General features: G+C 45.5%; 1 pseudogene; it reads left to right on the top strand.

Moving 5' to 3' along the window:
* Nucleotides 1-7,285: 7,285 nt before the first annotated feature.
* LOC130099637 (uncharacterized) lies at nt 7,286-10,853 on the top strand (annotated as a pseudogene).
* Nucleotides 10,854-21,692: the final 10,839 nt, after the last annotated feature.

Below are 21,692 nucleotides of genomic sequence, written 5' to 3'. Positions count from 1 at the left end.
CATGTGTCGAGGTTGTCCCAGCGGGTTGTGGGACTGTAGGACCGGAACAAACTGGCTTCACTGTGGGCGAGAGGAACACAACACACGCAGAGAGAGACCAGTGCAATTTCGTTCTACGTTTAACGAGCTATAACACGGGTTATGCCGTGTATGAAAATTTTGGTTAACTGATGCAGACAGTTAAATCATTCGGTGGGACAATTTAGGTAGTTCAGTATGGGCCTGAATAAAATTTAACAGGGCGGTAGCTTAGTGGTCACCTGTTGATGCTAACGGCTTGGTTTGTCAAACTATTATTCAGCGTTCCTTGTTGTCTCAGATAGGCTCTGTCTTCTAGGTGAACTGAAAGGAACAGAGCACAACAGAAAAGAGCAGTGGCAAGATAACAAAGTTTGAAGTAACATGCAACCATTAAAGATGGAAAGTTCTGTAATGAAATGGCGTCAATAGTACACAGGAAGTGTTACAAGGGAAGAGGAGGCCTAAGCCTGCGGTTTGTGGCTCGGAGAGGAGAAGGGAGCCACACGCTTCAATGACCGGGGGAATTCATAGATTCTGTGGCCAATACTAAGTGGATGGGTTTAATACCTTTTTCTAGTTTGCCTGGGGTGAAATGAGGTCATTCCGCTCGAAGTCAGCATCGTGGTTGGTCCTTCTGTCGCCCCAAACACTTGGCAGCAGTGTCCCGGGCCTTTCGGTGCATCTGTACCTAGGTGCGCCCTTTCAAGCAACTTGACCTGGAACACAACCGGCGGTGCCGAATTGGTAATGTCGTGTTGCGGGCCGCACGAAGGGAAAGATACAGGAAAGTCCGAGACCCGTGCTCAGTCAGTGCTGGTGACGCAGATCAGACGAACCACCCGCCGGACCTCGAGCAGAGCTGACTGTCAAATTGCCACAGCCCGAGAGAGATTTCTACCTACAAACACAAAACAGGATGAAGAACAATTGAACCTCAACGTGAATTAAAGCTCTTTTATCTAAATCAAATTGAGTGTCTTTTTTTTTTTTTTAGAAAAATTTTACTAAAAATTTTACTAAAATTATGGTAAAAACAAAGGGAATTATGACAATGTTAATTATCAGAATAACCTAGTCTCCCTTCGGAGGAGAGTTTTAGAGCCGCAGGAAGAGCACAGGAGGAAGCAGGCTGTAGTGGCGCGTTTGGGCCACAAAGGGTTTTGGGCCACTTCCTCTTAGTGGTCAAGCTGGCTGACAGAGAACTTGATTTAAATTGCATTCAAACTGGTTTAAATACGATTCAAATCAAGCGTATTCATAGATGTTAAGTAACTTCTAGAACAGCAAGGAGACAGTTGTAATAAAATCAAAATTATTAAAAATAATTTGAAAAGGGAAATATAGAAAAAGCCATAAAACAATTCCCAACGGGCAATGAGACTTAATTCAAATTAACCTTGAAATCGGTTTGTTTCAAACCAAATTTGAATAAGTGTAGGAAATTAAGGGTTGGCCTTATATTTGATGATCACGACCACAGTGAGGTGTCAGTGGTAGTAACCAACATAAGATCAACTGGGAGAAAGCCATTTCAAAACAGAGCGGTCATCAGAAACTGCTAAGACATAATTTTGAAATTTTTTTTAAGTTCAAATGTGGTTTGAACCAAAATTCAAAACAAGTGCACACAGTCAAGGCAGGGAAAATCATGTTAGTAAACGAGGCTGTAAATTGCCATGCATTGAAAGTTAGAAACACGAGTTCAAAATCTCACTGGTAAACTTTGAAGTTGTGGGAAGAGAAAATTGAAGAAAAGACGCTTTACCGCTAGTGTCCACACGATGGCGCTATTGCGCTCATGGAGGGTAAAGTCAGGACGTGGAGGCCGTCTGATACTGGGAAACTCAAGGGCGCGCCCTAGCGTTTGGCAGTAGCATTGCAACCCGCCTGCTTTCACAAGTGACTGTCTCAGAGGACGTGCAAAGAATTACACGCCTCAATTGCTGCATCAATCCGAAATAGTGCGGAATTTAAATATCGACGGATTTCTTTCCGGTTCTATATTTCACAAAACGGCGTGGCAGGATTTTTCCTACACACACACATAGGGACAACAGGAATTACACGTCTGTCGTTCGGATACAAATACATTTATCAAATAGCATTTTATGATTTACAATGTTTTTTTAGGTTTTGGATTTTTTTTCGATGCTATGTTTTACAAGCACATCTAGCAGGATTCGTCGCTGCGTTGTGCGAGAGAAAACAGGAATTATTCATCTGTTTTTGACTCCAAGCATATATCAAATAGCACTTGTGATAATATGCTTTTCGGTTTTTTACAATTGAGTAGCTAAGTCAATGTTTTAACCAGGAGTTTTTATCGTTAATCTAACGATTATAAAATAAGGCCTTTTTAAGAATAGTGAAAGAGCATCGATTCACTAAATCTTGTCTTCACCCTGACAGAAGAACATCGTTCGGACAGGGGAGTTTAACATTAAAAATGTCGTCGTTCAAAAGAGGTTTCTTCGTCTTTTGTGGGACAAATTTAATACTATGAACTGCAGTTTACTTTTAGTTATTAACAATGGCAAACGGAATGTCAGACATTATTTTGCAGCGGTGAGTTCGCATTGCGTTCGCTCACTCGAGGCGCACGTACAATATTAAATCACAATATAGACATAGATTGAAAACTGATTTTGCTCATAAAACAAGTTTAAAATGTGCCTAGCATTTTCTCCACCATTTGTAAGGATTCAGGGCGGATCTAATCCGTGGGGAATTTGCATCAATTAATTAATAATTGGTAATTAATAATTATTCATACATGTTTGGATTAGATCAATCTTACATTGAATTTACTCTCCCTCTAAGGGAGGATCTATCACTTTACCTGCATGCATACGTGTATCCTTGCATTTTAACTACAAGTTGATTGCATAGATCACGTTTTACAGACAGGTAAAATTTAATTAGCTCAATTGTCAGATTAATATTGGGGGAATCCCACATATCATCTTACTTCATAGGATTTCAGGAAACGCAATTCTCTGGCCAGAAGAACTGGGTTTTCTGCCCTATAAACACATACTCTTTAAAAGTATTTTTAATTTATTAAGCCGTAGCTTGATCTATTCATTTCAGAGACCTGGAGTATGAGCAGACACAGTAACATCAATCAAAATGAATATAATGGATTTAATAAAGGCATGACTACTTATGTATTTACTACGGTTACATGGGATATATGTATTTACAAACACATAGACAACAATGAACAATACAATAAGACATCAATGAACGAGAAATGCATAAAGTTTGGACAATGGATAACGTACACGCGTGAGCGAGTAAGAGAGAGAGGAAAGGGGATGGGGAGAGAGAGAACAGAGAAATTGGGAGAATTTCATTGGCAGGAAGACATTCACCTCTCCGATTACAACACGGAACATCATCTTAAAACTTCTTAGAAGCTCTATAAAGAGATTTATACTTGCAATCAACGTATGTTATGGTTTCTCTCTGTGCCGAAACATTCCTGTACGGCCCTGTCTGGCCGCGTGAGCTGAGTCCTTTGGGTGTGAGGAAGCGTCACGTGGGCTGCGTGGCGCGCGTGTTGAACGGAGGTTTACAGTCTTTGTTGTAACATTTCCAAAGGGAAATAGTTCGGCTAAGTTCGTTTCACTTCGTGGAAGTGAACTGAGTCGGCTACGGAAAACAAAACTTTGACTAACAAAAAGGGAATAAACATCTCTACGGGGAAATCACGCGGAGTTAACGTTGCATCTTTCCATGGCTTTTGAAGAAGCGTGTGTGTCTCTCGGTCCGGCGCGTCACGTGGTCACGTGCGCGTGTTTCTCCTTCAAAGAGAGCGCGCGCTCGTTTAAAGGTCCCTGGTAGATGGATTTGCTGAAGAGATATGTCACGGTCACGGGGTTTCCTTTTCAATCGTCGATTGGAATTAAACACAGAGACTTATCTACAAATGAAAAACACAACTAAACTAGAAACAAATAAAAGAAAGGCGAAGAGCTCGCCCGGAGGCGAGACGTTACATCATGACACGGGAGGAAGAGAGCGAGCGCAGGGGAGAAGCGTCATTTATCACACTATGAGAAATCCAGCCTCTTCCTGTTGGCTTGGCCAATTAGAGGGTTGGAAGTTTACAGGCGGGACTTTGGGTTTTATTTCTCTTTGTCTTGTCAGACTGCTTGTCTAATTAAATTATGACCTGTGTTAGGAAGGGTCATTTCTACTGCAGAGATGTGTTATGCACATAATCATACCTTTTACGGTGTGTTCATACATATATCTGGCTGAGTCAAGTCAAGGGCATTTTTACGATATCAAACACGACTGTTATAGGTAAACATTTACATTAAAAATACACCTAGGGTATTTATAATTCACTTTTAAGTTACGGACAAATTATAGTCATTACAATGTGACATGGGCAAATGGACACACATAAAAACACATAGAATATATCGGGTTAAATGTCTTTTAAAGAAAAGAAGTTTCTTTCTCTTTGAACATCAAATTCCAAGTCAGTCATACAAGTGTCTCGTTACAGGAAACCACGCTCTGTCCTGAGTGTGGGTGTCAGCTGTGGGGGAGGTGTGTGTGTGTGTGTGTGTGGTGTGTGTGTTTGTGTGTGTTTTTTCAAGTTCCAGGCCTTTTGGGGCTAAAGGCTTTGGGATTTTAGCACGATGGTATTTAGTTATTCAGATTCACCCTGGCCCAGTCCTTACAACAGTATGTGTCAAATATAAAAATAAATAACTTGTATTACTTGTGAAAAACATGCTAACTCCTCACTAATTACTCAAGTGTTACCTTGTCATCCCGCAGGAACTACTAGTGATGTGGCCCATTATTTTAAAGTGTAAAATGTTAACTCCTCACTAATTACTCAAGCGTTACCTTGTCATCCCGCAGGAACTACTAGTGATGTGGTCCATTATTTTAAAGTGTAAAACATGTTAACTCCTCACTAATTACTCAAGCGTTACCTTGTCATCCCGCAGGAACTACTAGTGATGTGGCCCATTATTTTAAAGTGTAAAACATGCTAACTCCTCACTAATTACTCAAGCGTTACCTTGTCATCCCACAGGAACTACTAGTGATGTGGCCCATTATTTTAAAGTGTAAAACATGTTAACTCCTCACTAATTACTCAAGCGTTACCTTTCATCCCGCAGGAACTACTAGTGATGTGGTCCATTATTTTAAAGTGTAAAACATGCTAACTCCTCACTAATTACTCAAGCGTTACCTTGTCATCCCGCAGGAACTACTAGTGATGTGGCCCATTATTTTAAAGTGTAAAACATGCTAACTCCTCACTAATTACTCAAGCGTTACCTTGTCATCCCACAGGAACTACTAGTGATGTGGCCCATTATTTTAAAGTGTAAAACATGTTAACTCCTCACTAATTACTCAAGCGTTACCTTTCATCCCGCAGGAACTACTAGTGATGTGGTCCATTATTTTAAAGTGTAAAACATGCTAACTCCTCACTAATTACTCAAGTGTTACCTTGTCATCCCGCAGGAACTAGTGATGTGGCCCATTATTTTAAAGTGTAAAACATGCTAACTCCTCACTAATTACTCAAGCGTTACCTTGTCATCCCACAGGAACTACTAGTGATGTGGCCCATTATTTTAAAGTGTAAAACATGCTAACTCCTTACTAATTACTCAAGCGTTACCATGTCATCCCGCAGGATCTACTAGTGATGTGGTCCATTATTTTAAAGTGAAAAACATGCTAACTCCTCACTAATTACTCAAGCGTTACCGTCATCCCGCAAGAACTACTAGTGATGTAGCCCATTATTTTAAAGTGAAAAACACTTAATAAAACTTATAGTTTTTAAACACTTCACTATTATACTACTAGTGAATCACTAGTAGTTCCTGCGTGATGACAAGTTGACGCTTGAGTAATTAATGAGGAGTTAGCATGTTTCTCGGGCACGTGAGTTTCTGATGTATAGAGACTCCAACGACCCAAAGGTGGCCCAGGCAGGAGTGCTGGTGAAGACAGGGAGGAAGTGGAGCGCCCAAGCCGCTGTGCTGGATGCACAGGCTCGACTGCGGCACAAAGAGCTTGTGGGAGTGGTGGCCCGAGGCAGAGCAGGCTTGGGGATGTTCCCAACACCTCCTCGACATAAAGAGTTGAAGGGGAAGGAGAAACGCAGCCGAATTTATGAAGAGGTCAGAGCTACTGTGGAGGAAGGAAGGACGAGCAGAGCTGCTGGAATGGGGCAACAGGGGGCCTGGACCAGGTGGGAGCAGGCCATGGACCGCAAGGTCACCTGGACGGAGCTCTGGCAAAGCGAGCCGCACCGCATAACCTTCCTGATTCGGGCAGTGTACGATGTCCTGCCTAGCCCAGCAAACCTTTGTACGTGGGGGAAAGCAGACACACCAACTTGCCAATTGTGCCCAGCTCGTGGAACGCTGGAGCACATTTTGAGCTCCTGCCCAACAGCGCTCGGCCAGGGTCGTTACACTTGGCGTCACAACCAGGTGCTGAAAGCTATTGCAGACACCATCAGCAAAGAGATCAGCAAAGGCGGCCGAGGCAGCAACACCACTCGCTCAATCGTATTTGTTAGGGCAGGAGAACAGCCACAAGCAGGGAGGAAGGCACCAGCAGGAATTCTGGCATCAGCCAAGGACTGGAAACTCTCGGTGGATTTGGAGAAGCAGCTGAAATTCCCCCAGCACATCGTCAGCACAACTATGAGGCCAGATATCACTCTAGTCTCAGAGAGCACCAAGAACATAATCATCATGGAGCTGACCGTGCCATGGGAGGACCGCTTGGGAGAAGCCCATGAAAGAAAGATGACCAAATATGAACATCTGGTCACAGACTGCCGAGCACAGGGCTGGAAGGCGAAATGCATGCCTATCGAGGTTGGCTGCAGAGGCTTTGTGGGGCGCTCCCTCCACAAAGCCTTTACTGCGCTGGGCATTGCAGGAACAACAAGGAGCAGGGCCATCAAGAACACCACCGACGCAGCCGAGAGAGCCTCGAGATGGCTCTGGATCCGTAGAGGAGCATCATGGGGGCAAGTGAGTGCTACCTGAACACAAGTCGCGGTCTGATCAGCCGTGGCTGGGTCGCCTGGGCGAGGGTGTCTGATGTTGAAAGACCCGAAACACCCGAGGACCCCAGGCTACATCACTGATGATGTGTTCAGGTGCATCTGAAGATGTGTTTCAAGAACTACCTGTTCTGGCAAGGCCAGTGACTCCCAGGAATAGACTGGATGGCAACCAGGAAGAGGCTGGTGACTACTGGAGAGACAGTTGGCAGCTTGGGAAGACAGCACTAGGGGTGGGAAGGGTTGGCAGCCCAAACCACATTCTCCGAGAGGAGGAACCCTTTTTGAAGCTACAGATCGACTCATGGAAGTATACCCCCAGGGGAGCCCGAGAGGGGGGGAGAATGAGAACCCCAATCTGACAGACCCAAGGTTACCGACTAATGGCAATGGAGAAACGACAACGACCGCAGTATGCAGGTGCGGAAAAACCTGCAAAAACAGCCATGGCCTAAAGATCCACCAAGCCAGGATGAAGTGTTTGGAGAACGAACATGTGTCACAGCGCACAGATGCTACATCTGATGAGACGCAGGAGGAGCCGAGCCAGGAAGCACCCCATAGCGCTCAGAGCCTCCGTGTGCCACTAACCGTCCCCCCAAGTCTTCTGCCCCAGGCAAAGGTGCGAATCAAGTGGCCACAGGCCTGTAAGACGGCAGTCTGGAGGCAGTTTGATGAGGACGTTGACAAGGTGCTTGAAGCAACAGAGAAGGGGGATGTGGATCGAAGGCTGCAGGCAATGACGACCATCATCTCCAGCCTAGCACAGGAGAGGTTCGGTGCCGAGGAAAAGCGATCAACTCCAACCACCTATTCCATGAACCACAGAGCAGCGAAGATCCACAAAATCCGGCAGGAGTTGAAGTCCCTCAAGAAGCGGTACAAGGAAGCCAGTGAGGAGCAACGCCCCCCCCCTGGAGGAGTTGAGAGCTGTCTTGAGGAAAAGGCTGATGACCTTGCGCAGAGCAGAATGGCACAGAAGGCGTCGAAAGGAGAGATCCAGAAAGAGAGCTTCGTTTATTGCCAACCCCTTCGGCTTCACTAAACAGCTCCTGGGACAGAAGCGCGACGGCAAGTTGCTCTGTTCAAAAGAGGAAATTGACCAGCATCTGCACAGCACTTACAGTGACCCTCTCCGGGAGGAAGAGTTGGGCCACTGCAACATCCTTGTAGATCCACCTCCCCCCACCAAGGAGTTTGACAGCAGGGAGCCACTGATGAAAGAAGTCCAGGAGGTTGTGCGTAAGGCACGATCTAGCTCTGCCCCTGGACCAAGTGGAATCCCATACAAGGTCTACAAGAACTGCCCATTGCTACTCAGGCGACTCTGGAAGATCATTCGAGTCATTTGGAGAAGAGGAAAGGTGGCACAACAGTGGAGATTTGCTGAGGGAGTCTGGATCCCCAAGGAGAAAGATTCCAAGAAGATCAATCAGTTCAGAATAATATCATTGCTGAGCGTGGAAGGCAAGATCTTCTTCAGTGTAGTAGCAAGGCGTCTGACCAACTTCCTCTTAACTAACAACTACATAGACACATCTGTGCAAAAGGGAGGAATTGCTGGAGTCCCAGGGTGCTTAGAACACACGGGAGTGGTGACTCAGCTCATCCGGGAAGCTCGTGAACACAAGGGAGACCTCACGGTACTGTGGTTAGACCTAGCCAATGCATATGGCTCTATCCCCCACAAGCTGGTCCAGACCACCATGACCAAGCACCATGTGCCACAGCATATTGCAGATCTGATCTTGGATTATTACAACCATTTCAGGATGAGAGTCTCCGCAGGAGGTGTGACATCAGATTGGCACAAACTGGAGGTGGGAATAATCACAGGCTGCACCATCTCTGTGATCCTATTCGCGGTGGCTATGAACATGATTGTCAAATCGGCAGAGCCTGAGTGTCGGGGGCCCCAAAGCAGAGGAGGGGTCCGCCAACCGCCAATCAGAGCATTTATGGATGACCTGACAGTCACCACAGAGTCAGTGCCAGGAGGCAGGTGGATACTCCAAGGGCTGGAAAAGCTCATCCGGTGGGCTCGAATGGAGTTCAAACCAGCCAAGTCCCGTTCGCTAGTGCTGAAGAAGGGCAAGGTCACGGACAGGTTCCATTTCAGCATCAAAGGAGCAGAGATACCATCACTGTCAGAATAGCCGGTGAAAAGCTTGGGCAAGGTTTTTGACAGTAGCCTCAGAGACTTCGCATCAGTCCAGTTGACCGGTCAGGAGCTGGACAGCTGGTTAAGAGCAACAGACCGTTCTGGCCTCCCCGGCAAGTTTAAAGCGTGGATTTACCAACATGGTATACTGCCAAGAATACTCTGGCCGCTACTTGTGTATGAGGTTCCCATTTCCACGGTGGAGACCTTGGAAAGAAAGGTCAGCATCTGTCTCAGGAGATGGTTAGGGTTGCCCAGGAGTCTCAGCAACATCGCCCTCTATGGAAACACCACAATGCTCCGGTTGCCCCTGAAATCCCTGGAAGAGGAGTTTAAAGTGACTCGGGCACGTGAGTTTCTGATGTATAGAGACTCCAACGACCCAAAGGTGGCCCAGGCAGGAGTGCTGGTGAAGACAGGGAGGAAGTGGAGCGCCCAAGCCGCTGTGCTGGATGCACAGGCTCGACTGCGGCACAAAGAGCTTGTGGGAGTGGTGGCCCGAGGCAGAGCAGGCTTGGGGATGTTCCCAACACCTCCTCGACATAAAGAGTTGAAGGGGAAGGAGAAACGCAGCCGAATTTATGAAGAGGTCAGAGCTACTGTGGAGGAAGGAAGGACGAGCAGAGCTGCTGGAATGGGGCAACAGGGGGCCTGGACCAGGTGGGAGCAGGTCATGGACCGCAAGGTCACCTGGACGGAGCTCTGGCAAAGCGAGCCGCACCGCATAACCTTCCTGATTCGGGCAGTGTACGATGTCCTGCCTAGCCCAGCAAACCTTTGTACGTGGGGGAAAGCAGACACACCAACTTGCCAATTGTGCCCAGCTCGTGGAACGCTGGAGCACATTTTGAGCTCCTGCCCAACAGCGCTCGGCCAGGGTCGTTACACTTGGCGTCACAACCAGGTGCTGAAAGCTATTGCAGACACCATCAGCAAAGAGATCAGCAAAGGCGGCCGAGGCAGCAACACCACTCGCTCAATCGTATTTGTTAGGGCAGGAGAACAGCCACAAGCAGGGAGGAAGGCACCAGCAGGAATTCTGGCATCAGCCAAGGACTGGAAACTCTCGGTGGATTTGGAGAAGCAGCTGAAATTCCCCCAGCACATCGTCAGCACAACTATGAGGCCAGATATCACTCTAGTCTCAGAGAGCACCAAGAACATAATCATCATGGAGCTGACCGTGCCATGGGAGGACCGCTTGGGAGAAGCCCATGAAAGAAAGATGACCAAATATGAACATCTGGTCACAGACTGCCGAGCACAGGGCTGGAAGGCGAAATGCATGCCTATCGAGGTTGGCTGCAGAGGCTTTGTGGGGCGCTCCCTCCACAAAGCCTTTACTGCGCTGGGCATTGCAGGAACAACAAGGAGCAGGGCCATCAAGAACACCACCGACGCAGCCGAGAGAGCCTCGAGATGGCTCTGGATCCGTAGAGGAGCATCATGGGGGCAAGCGAGTGCTACCTGAACACAAGTCGCGGTCTGATCAGCCGTGGCTGGGTCGCCTGGGCGAGGGTGTCTGATGTTGAAAGACCCGAAACACCCGAGGACCCCAGGTTACATCACTGATGATGTGTTCAGGTGCATCTGAAGATGTGTTTCAAGAACACACTTGTAATATATGGGCCACATTACTAGTCAACGTGATCTCATGAGAAAAAGTGTAGTTCTACCATACGTACATTTATTTATGTTTTATACACACAGAAACATATAATACTGATGTATTTACAGCACTAAAACGTATAACATTTACGCATTGACAGCACAAAAACGTTATTTATTTACGTATGAACAACTTTACCGACGTACAAATTTGTACGTATTGCTATTTAACGTATGCATATTAAAATTGTGGCATTAATGTTTTGACTCTATTGTATTCAATTGTCTTATCAATTAAATGTTCAGTCGCATTTATTAATACAGTTTAACGTTACTCATAAATAATAACATTTCGCTCTGTTCGTGACTTCTGCTGCAAACTCGTTTCGGAGGATTAGCCTATAAGCCTATATAAACAAGAATACACTTTAAACCTTAAAAATACCTTCTTTAATCGTTTAACCATTTTGTAATAGCTTACTTGGTTTATTTAACACAACATAAATTCAAAAAAGACATCAATTTTATTAGCTTGATGTAATCCAAATCTTTATAATCCATACGTTGTTAGCAAGAAACAAATCCAAATTCAGCCCTTTATCCAGTGATCTTCATCTCCATTTCTCAGCAGAGACCGTAAACGTCAAATCCCACGCTGGTGTTGCCATAGACATCATATAGGTAGACGCCCTATCGACCGCTACTGCCTATTGGCACGGACGAGAATTGGAGCCGCCATCTTAAACCGGTCATCCGCTCCGCTCAGTGTAATCTGAATGGCAGGTGAAATGAGCTGTCAGCGCATTAAATTAATCATATCTCACTGAATACTGAACTGATTTTCACGCGTTTTTTTTTGCTGCAAAGGTCATTCATGTAGCTATGATACAGGACACATGGTTCGGCGTATTTTAATATCCATAGTAGGCTTAACAGTAATATAATATTCTGATATAAGATATAAAGTGACCAGACACAATATGTGTGATGAAGGATATAATGTATTTTATAAATCACACACTATAAACATAATAAAGAAGCAGAAACAGATAGTTGCAGTAAAGTAAGATATTTTAATAAGTTGAAGAAACAATTTATGATTTGTGACACGCACATACACACGAACAGACACACAAACAAACACGAACAGACGCACACACACACACACACACACAGAAACAATTTCACACACATAACGCAGCCACCGAATCCACCGAACGCAGCCACCTGTAATAAAAATTGAGAAGAAGCTTTTCAACGTGTTTGCATCAGTAATATCTAAAAAATTAAATTCGGACAACATTAAGCCTATACCTTTTTTATTGTATGTGGATGTGGGAGGGGAAAATGTCGAGACTAAAGCCCTATTCGGATTAACTTTACAAGGGTAGATGGAGTAAGTTAATAATGTAATTTTACCACAGGACTTCTGTAATATCAATAGCCAAATCGCATGTGATAAGATATAGGTTATCAATAAAACTAGAAGTTGGAGGGGTAACTCAATTTGCGCATCGCTGTAATGCTTGTATTTACATTGCTTCCTGATATCATGTGCGTGTAACTGGTCTCCTGTTACATGCGCAAACACAAATAACCTATACAACAGGGCAGTTGAATGCTAATCTGATAACCTAGAAGCTCTTGTAATTACTACTTTAACAGTTACCCCACCTCTCCATGCCGGGTGAACACCGGCTGATGCAGTAAACAGCATTTCACAACGATTTCAGTACAGTAATAGCAAATATCCTTGCTCCTTCTTGATTATCTGGTAATATTCTATTCACAAAATACAACCAATAGTACGGTAATGTTAAGACTTACTTGTGAAAAGCCCTATTTTCGATGGTCCGACGATTAGAACAGGAAAATGCTCCACAATGCTCTGGCATCTTATCTGCTGCCACGCAACGAAACTAGGAATACGACCGGTTCAAGATGGCGGCCGGATTTCTCGGTTTCCAGCGGCCAATATAACCTGGCCCTAGCCAGATGAATTTCGCTCCGCCTAGCTTCACTCACATCCATCTGGAACCTCTTCCATTGAGAGTGATTTCTCCAACCAACTTTATGGTTTAGCCAATCAGGACGCAGGGCGGGAGTTTCATAGATGTGACGTAGTGGAGAAGCGACCGTGAGACTGTTTTGATTCAGACAACGATGGAGGCTCGCATCGAGGAAGCAAGCGTTAACATTGATGCTGCTATTTCATCCGTGTTGTCCAATCCACCTAATATTGTTTCATTAAAAGAACATCAGAGAACGGCTCTTAAGGCTTTTGTTGGTGGAAACGATGTTTTCGCCCTTCTCCCGACCGGATTTGGCAAGAGCTTGATCTACCAAATGGCTCCTCTGGTAGTGTGAGTGGTTGAAATAGCACGTCGATAAAGATGACAGACAAGTGGCTTATCCAATCATATGCAAGGATTTTTGATAAGGCCCAGCCTACTGAAACGCCATTTCAATGGATCGGTTCCAGATGGATGAGTGAAGCTAGGCGGAGCGAAATTCATCTGGCTAGGGCAAGGTTACGGCCAATAGGGCATCTAGTCTCTATATGATATCTATGGGTGTTGCACCCGAAGCGTTACGACAGGTTTTACGGCAGTGATATCAGACGCTCATTGGCTCTCGCATGCATCGTCACAGATTACAACATTTCAAGTTGGTGTACTACATTTGAATTGGAGAAGCGTGCGCGCCTTCACAGAGCGAACAGCGAACCGAAACTGGATTACATTTTCATGGATTAATAATTTAAATTCTGCTCTGTAACGTTACCTCATACAAAACTATACTGCCAGAGAGGACAAAAAAAAAGGACTGCGACACATCGTCATGTGAACGACTTTTGGTACGGTTTTGAGATTTTCTCAATAAATAAATTATTGTGATAGCTACGTGTCTGTCTGTTGTTTTTCTTTATAATTGTAGCCTACGTAGTTTTAAGAAATTCTTAGGTTTAGGGGTAACTTTGGGGTAGGATTAGTGGTTCAAACTATGTTTTAATGCTATATTGTTAAAACGTCTCAGGTTACGACTGTAACCGTAGTTCCCTGAGAAAGGGAACGAGACGATGCGTCACTTGACGCCTTGGGAACGCCCCCAGCGTGAATGCGTCTGAGCATCAATGTCAACTAGTCCAATGGAAAGAATGAGCGTCACGGGCGGGTGACGTCATGACCAGGAAGGGATAAAGGCTCACCCGGTGAAACGCGGCATTAGCTTCAAAAAGTCGAAGCAAGCCGATCACAGGGAAGCAGGAAGTATGGCAGGGTGACGCATCGTCTCGTTCCCTTTCTCAGGGAACTACGGTTACAGTCGTAACCTGAGACGTTCCCTTTCGAGGGAACTCTCGATGCGTCACTTGACGCCTTGGGAACGAGAATACCCAAAACGCCAGAATTCCAAGTACCTGAGTGTTAGTCTGTTGGAACTAAGCACTAAGCACCTGAGAATCTGGGGCAGCATCCAGGTCCAAACTGTAAAACCTGACGAACGTGAGCGGTGAGGACCAGCCTGCCGCATCACATACGTCTTGAAGAGAAACTCCAAATAATAAGGCTTTAGAGGCCGCCATACCCCTCGTAGAGTGAGCTCTGACCACCAAAGGACACGGCTGGTCAGAGTACTCGTATGCAAGTGAAATAGCCTCAACTATCCACTTACTAACCGTCTGTTTAGAAGCAGGAAGACCCTTCTTAGGTGATCCAAAGCAAATAAATAACTGGTCGGACTTCCTCATTGAAGATGTCCGATGAACATAAGTATCCAGTGCTCGCACTGGACACAAGAGGTTCAGCCTTTCCTGGTCCGCAGATGTAAAAGGAGGACAGAAACCTGCAGCACAATAGGCCTCGGAATAATGGTAGGCACCTTTGGAACATATCCATGTTTCGGGTAAGAATGCCTTGGCCATCCCCGGTGCACTCAAGGCAGGTGGGGACCGAAAGGGCCTGAAGGTCTGACTCTAATAGGGACGAAATAGCTAGCAGAAATAGTCTTAAAAGAAAGGAACTTCTCTGAGACCAAATCTAAGGGCTCGAAGGGAGCCCCAGATAGGCCTTCTAGAACTATTGCAAGGTCCCAAGCCAGCACCCTAGTGCAAGTTGCAGGCCTCAGCCTCAAAGTGCCACGAAGGAAACGAGTGATCAGGGGGTCTCGACCCAAAAATGTACTACCCACCAGGGCGTGGAAAGCCGCAATGGCCGCCACGTATACCTTAAGCGTGGAAGGACATAGACCTGATACAAAGCGTTCTTGCAGAAACTCGAATACTGTGTTTACTGAACAGTTAACCGGATCCCACTGACGCTGGTAACACCAAGAAGTGAAAAACTCTCGAAATAGTGAATATAGTTTCCTCGTAGCGGGAGCTCTGGAGCTTAGAATGGTCTCAACAACCTCGGTTGAGAGACCACTCTCTATGAGTTGGGCCCCCTCAGAGGCCAAACCCACAGTTTCCAAATCCCCTGCCGGGGGTGCAATATTGCATCCCCTGCCTGAGACGGAAGGTCTCTCCTGATCGGGACCTCCAAGGGAGGTCCGTCGAGGAGAAAAATTAGGTCCGCAAACCAAATTCAGCTCGGCCAGGGTGGTGCTACTAAATAGGCTTATTCCATCCTGGCGGAATCACTCCAGAACTCCTGGGAGCAGAGCAACAGGGGGAAATGCGTACAGACGTAGCCTCAGCCACGTCTGCACCATAGCAACCAGCCCCGTGGGGACTGGTTGAGTGAGGGATAACCAGAGTGGACAGTGCGTCGTACTTTTGCTGAGACGAGAACAAATCCACTTCTGCCTGGCCATAAAACTCCCATATTTGCTCCACCGCCTCGGGGTGGAGTCCCCTGGCCTCAGCCCCTGCCTCGACAGGGTGTCTGCTCCAATATTCTGCCCCCCCTGGAATATACACTGCCCTCAGACAGCGTAATTTCCTGAGGGACCAAAATAATAGGCCACCAACGTGTTGTCTGTGGGTCAAGAACCAGAGTTTCCTCCATATAACCAAGGCGCGGGGATACTGCCGCGTGATCTTGATCGTACGGAGTGGGTTTCCCCTCAGGGAGAACCCTCTGGTCCTGAGCCACCACTGTAAAGGTCTCACGTACAGCAGGTCAAAGGGTATCACATTGAACGCTGCTGCCCTGAGGCCTAACAGTCACTGTTTCAGAACAACACATGATGGCCCCTCAGGTCTGGGAGGAGATGTCTCAACGCATTGAAGACGACCATCATCTCTAGGCAATTCATGTGCCAAGCGAGATGATGACTCCTCCCAAGCCCTGAGCTGAGCGGCCTTCCAATACCGCTCCCCAGCCGGTGAGGGAAGCATCTGTCGAGATAGCAACTCGATGGCAAAGAGCTCCCAACACCAAACCCTGGGTTAAGAACCAGTGTTTCCTCCATATAACCAAGGCACGAAGGCACGGCCGCGTGATCTTGATCATACGAAGTGGGTTTCCCCTCGGGGAGAACCCTCTGGTCCTGCGCCACCACTGCAAAGGTCTCATGTACAGCAGGCCAAAAGGTATCCCGTTGGACGCTACTGCCACAAGACCCAACAGTCTCTCGAACTGTTTTACAGTGCGTGACTGGCCTAGCTTTAGCTCTATGGTGGCTGTCAGGATAGCAGCTACACGAACGGGCGATAAAGTGGCCCGCATCGTCACTGAATCCCATACCACACCAAGGAAAGTGGTTCTCTGTACTGGAGAAAGAACACTTTTCTTGGCATTGAGCCTCAACCCCAACATCTGCATATGAGCGAGAACGACACCTCGGTGCCGAACCGCTAACTGTTCTGATTCCGCTAGAATCAGCCAGTCATCTATGCAATTCAGAATGCGTATACACTGCAGCCTGGCGGGGCCAGAGCTGCGTCTATACACTTCGTGAACGTGCGGGGTGATAGAGCTAGACCGAAAGGAAGTGCCTGATACTGGTGTTCTTTGCCCCAAAGAAAACCTCAGGAACCTCCTGTGCTGAGGGAGGATGGAGATATGGAAGTATACGTCTTTTAGATCTATCGTGACAAACCAGTCCTCGGATCTGATTTGAGTCACGATCTGTTTGAGTGTCAGCATCTTGGACTTGAGTTCCAGCACCAAACACTCCAACAGACGAAGATCTAGTATGTGACGCTGCTCTCCATCCTTTTTTGGAACAATGAGATAACGACTGTAAAGACCCGACGCAATGTCGGGTGAGTACACCTGCTCTATAGCTTTCTTTGCTAACAGGGCCTTTACCCCTTGCTCCATTACCAGAGAGATTACCATTACCCATAGAGATATATTTGGCAGTAGCTTCCGCGCTGCCAGAAAACCTACCAAGGGAACCAGCCCCTCGAGGCTGGCCTCTGGTGTAATAAAGACAGCCAGTTCGGGGACCTGAAACATACTGGCAGGAACCACCCGAACTGACTGTTTTCGAACCCCCCTCAGAGGGGCGCGAGTCCGACGCAATGTCGAGTTGACGCTGCGCCAGAAGCTCGCTGGAGAACGCTGCGCCCCGAAGCACCAAGGGTGGCGGGGTTGGCAGAACGATCCCCTGAGGGCACAGAGATGGAAAGGGCACCGTATAATGAGGTGTACACCATTCCACCCCGGTTGGGGCTGCCCTCACCGGTCTGATGCCGTGGCGCCAGACCTTTCCTTTTGAGCCGCAGCCTTCTCAGCATGAAGAACGGTCCTCGGATCCGGCTTCTGCTTTGAAGGCTTTGGCTGCTGTGTTGTGTATGAGAAACTAGCCGGCTGGAGCTGCTCACGCCCAGCAGCCCCAGTGGGTTGGACATAGCGAGGGAGAGATTATCTTGTATCTTTCTCCATGATTCCCATCAAATTGAGCCAGAGGTGTCTCTCAGTGACCACATTTCTTTGGCTGCCATCCCTGAGAGATAAATCTGAGGCCCGACGGAGTTCTCAAACCCCATCGGGCCAAACTCCCTCACTTCTGTCCAAATACCACAGCAGGTCAGCCTGATATGCTTGCAGCACTGCTATAGTGTGCAAGCAGGCTCGTGCTAGACCCACTGCCATACATGCTTTTCCCACTAGATTAAAAAACAGTTTTCTTTAATGGTTTAGTGAGAGAAGCCGACGCCTTCAGGGACGATACTGAACCGGGAGACATAGCTCGCAAGTGTCTGTTCTACCCGGGGTATTGCCCCATAGCCATACTCTCTTAACCCCCCAAATATCTGAATATACATGAATGTGGGGCTAAAAAATGAGTAAGGCTTTTTCCATGATCTAGACAGCTCGCTGTGCAGATCGGGAAAAATGGAAGGCCCCGTGATGGAGGTGGAAAAATAGAGGGAAGGAAACTCGTTCAATTTATTTTAAGGACGAGTGCCCCCTTATTTCTGCTGGCCATTAAATATTTAATTCATCTACAGCCTCAGTAAACACCTCCACCAGCTTATTATTATATATATATTTTTTATATACATTCTTTATATATATACACTTTATTTTATATATAATATATAAACTATCATATATATATATATATAGGCTATATATAATTCTCATACGCTGGGGAAGAGATGGCAAATCCACTTCCCCCATGATTGTGTACACTTTCAATGCCCAGCACATCTACCTCCTCGGAGGTAGAGCACTGAAGCATTGATTTCTCTCCCCGGGCGGAAGAGACCGCAGCGCGGGCTTCCGAGACCGGAGAGAGAGCACTGGATCCCTCGTGGAAAGGGAGGAGATAAGATCCGCGGACCCGTCTCCAACCCCGTAACGAGATCCTATTCGCGATCCACAGGAATGCATTCTCCGCGCTGCCTCGGCAGACGCGTGTCCTGCACCCCGAGGATCGCGAGCCTGGCCACTTTCCTCGAAAAGTGACAGGCGGGAGTGGAGCATGCGAAGCGAAAGCTTCTCACAATGTTGCAATCAGCCCCCTCGGAGGCTGATACCGCATGCTCCACTCCCAAACAAACTACACAAAGCTCGTGTGTGTCCCCACCCGTTAAATAACGCGGGCAGGGAGAAGCACAGAGTTTGTAAAGTTGTTTCGCCATAACTCTTCCCAATAATATCGAACAGACAACAATAAATAGACAGAGACAGAGTAACACAGATCGCTTGCTGAGACACAGAAGCTAATGCCGCGTTTCACCGGGTGAGCCTTTATCCCTTCCTGGTCATGACGTCACCCGCCCGTGACGCTCATTCTTTCCATTGGACTAGTTGACATTGATGCTCAGACGCATTCACGCTGGGGGCGTTCCCAAGGCGTCAAGTGACGCATCGAGAGTTCCCTCGAAAGGGAACTGCCATTTCCCTACACATCTGTCCATTACGTTTTATCCTTTTAATATTGTCTATAAAACGGGTAAGTTGTGTTTAGGTGTGGGAGTAGGGTTAAGAGATCTTACATTTATAATCTATAAAATGGTAAAAGAGAAATTATACAGTTATCTTTATAATATGAAATATTCGTAAAAAGTTTACGTTTTTTAGCTGTAAAATCGTAATAATATTACGTTTAAACGTTGCAGATGCGTCCATAATATACGTTTCAACATATCGAAACGTACAAAAAAGTTTTCTATCTTTGAAAATTACGTATTAATACCTAACGTTACGTATTAACAATGAGACCAGGCTGCATTAGTAGTTCCTGTGGGATGACAAGGTAACGCTTGAGTAATTAGTAAGGAGTTAGCATGTTTTACACTTTAAAATAATGGGCCACATCACTAGTTCCTGTGGGATGACAAGGTAACGCTTGAGTAATTAGTGAGGAGTTAGCATGTTTTACACTTTAAAATAATGGGCCACATCACTAGTAGTTCCTGCGGGATGACAAGGTAACGCTTGAGTAATTAGTGAGGAGTTAGCATGTTTTACACTTTAAAATAATGGGCCACATCACTAGTAGTTCCTGCGGGATGACAAGGTAACGCTTGAGTAATTAGTGAGGAGTTAACATGTTTTACACTTTAAAATAATGGACCACATCACTAGTAGTTCCTGCGGGATGACAAGGTAACGCTTGAGTAATTAGTGAGGAGTTAGCATGTTTTTCACAAGTAATACAAGTTATTTATTTTTATATTTGACACATACTGTACAGGCATACACTTCTGTGAGGCACTACTAGTAATATTCAAACAAACATTGTAATCTGGAAGATGTGGTTTTGCGATTATCGCAACATAAATGCAGGAAATTTCTTCATTAGGGATGCAAATTGTTTTTGACAAGAGAACATCAATGTTTATATCCTAATGAGAAGTCCTCCTCAGGCGGCTACTGTAACATAAAGGTAGGTCGTTGGAGTCTGAGACATATTGAACTGACACTCAAAAGAGCTCATAATAGTGAACTAATCCAATCATGTCAGCATCACTTCCTAATTATTAAAAATTTTAAACATATTATCATTATTAGTATCATTCTGTTTAAGTTTGAATTAAACAGAGAACATACGTCCATCCTTTGGTAAGAGTAGTAGTCACAATCTCAACCTGTAGCTAATGTATTTGGGGGGATATAATATTCATAAACTGGTTTCCACAAAGAACCCATTTGAGGAACAAGCTTCTGAAATGTTATGACCATGTTAAGAGTAAAAAAAACCCACAATTGTTCACTTTTTAGACATGTTACTTTTGTGATTAGTAATTAATTGGTTATTCTTTCTTAGTTCACAAGTAGTTCTCAATGAGGATATATTTCTTTAGTAATAATCAAATACCTACCAAGGAACTATACCTTTGTACTAAATTAGATATTACTTACGGCTTAGTTAATATTGCTTCCATATTAGTTAATAGTATTAAGTTCAGTGTTAATGCACTACCTATTACTTCCTGCATAGCTACTTGTTAACTACGGACCATTATTCTAAAGTGTTACCGTATTTTTGGTGAATTTATTAACTCTGTGCTTCATAGCAAAGCGTTCACAGCTGTTCACTTGTACCTGCAGATGTCATATAAATGTGTTCTTTAATAACCTTTGAATGGCATGTAGATCAAAAGAAATATATACTGTGTAACTGCATCCTAGGTTTTGGTAACCGTGAGCTCAGGGTCATGAAGTAAAAGCTGCCTTATTCTGCTGTCTAGTTCTTATGATTCTAATGTGAGGGCTCTATGTGCTGCTTTTGTGCCTTTTGAACATAGAGACATTCCCTAGATCATGTACCACAAAGCAAAACTCAAACCTGGTCTTTTGTGTTGTGTCCTTGAGTCAGGCTGACCCAGACAAGACAGGCTCTTAATGTTCTCTCTATCTTTTTTTCCTTTGATTAGATTTTTTTCCTCCTTCAAAACCTGTAAAAAAAAAAAAAAAAAATGTTACTTGAGTTGAGTTGAGTTGAGTTAACTTTATTGTCCCAGAGGGGAAATTTTGCTTGGGCACAGTGCAGAGTTGTTTCATAAAACAAACATCATACAAAACATCACAAATTACAAAACACATCAACAAAAACAGAAGCAAATATAGACACAGAAGAAATAGGGGCATAATTGACAGCACAATCCACCTGTTTCCGGGGGGCGCTACTGTAAAATAGAACGTGGGTGAAACTTCCGGTTAGGTGGCGGAAGTAGTAAATCAACGGTATTTTGTGTTACATAGCGAAGAGGTTAGGTATTTTTCGAGTACATTTTTCTACTATTTAAAGTCGCAAACATTAATGAGAGATGTCGTTACGGAGCTCAGGGACAACATGTGCTGTTCGTGGTTGTACAAATAACCGCACTAAACTAATTCAGTGGCTTAAACGTGAGTGTTTTGAACATAAGCCTAAAACTAAATCTGAGTGTTCCTGTGAACGATTATACAGTTTCCATCGCCTCCC

This window comes from Rhinichthys klamathensis, unplaced genomic scaffold, assembly GCF_029890125.1.
Source record: "Rhinichthys klamathensis goyatoka isolate OS25496 unplaced genomic scaffold, OSU_Roscu_1.1 h1tg000232l_1, whole genome shotgun sequence".
Taxonomy (NCBI): domain Eukaryota; kingdom Metazoa; phylum Chordata; class Actinopteri; order Cypriniformes; family Leuciscidae; genus Rhinichthys; species Rhinichthys klamathensis.
The sequence above is the reverse complement of the archived record's forward strand: the minus strand, read 5'-3'. Positions and strand labels throughout refer to the sequence as shown.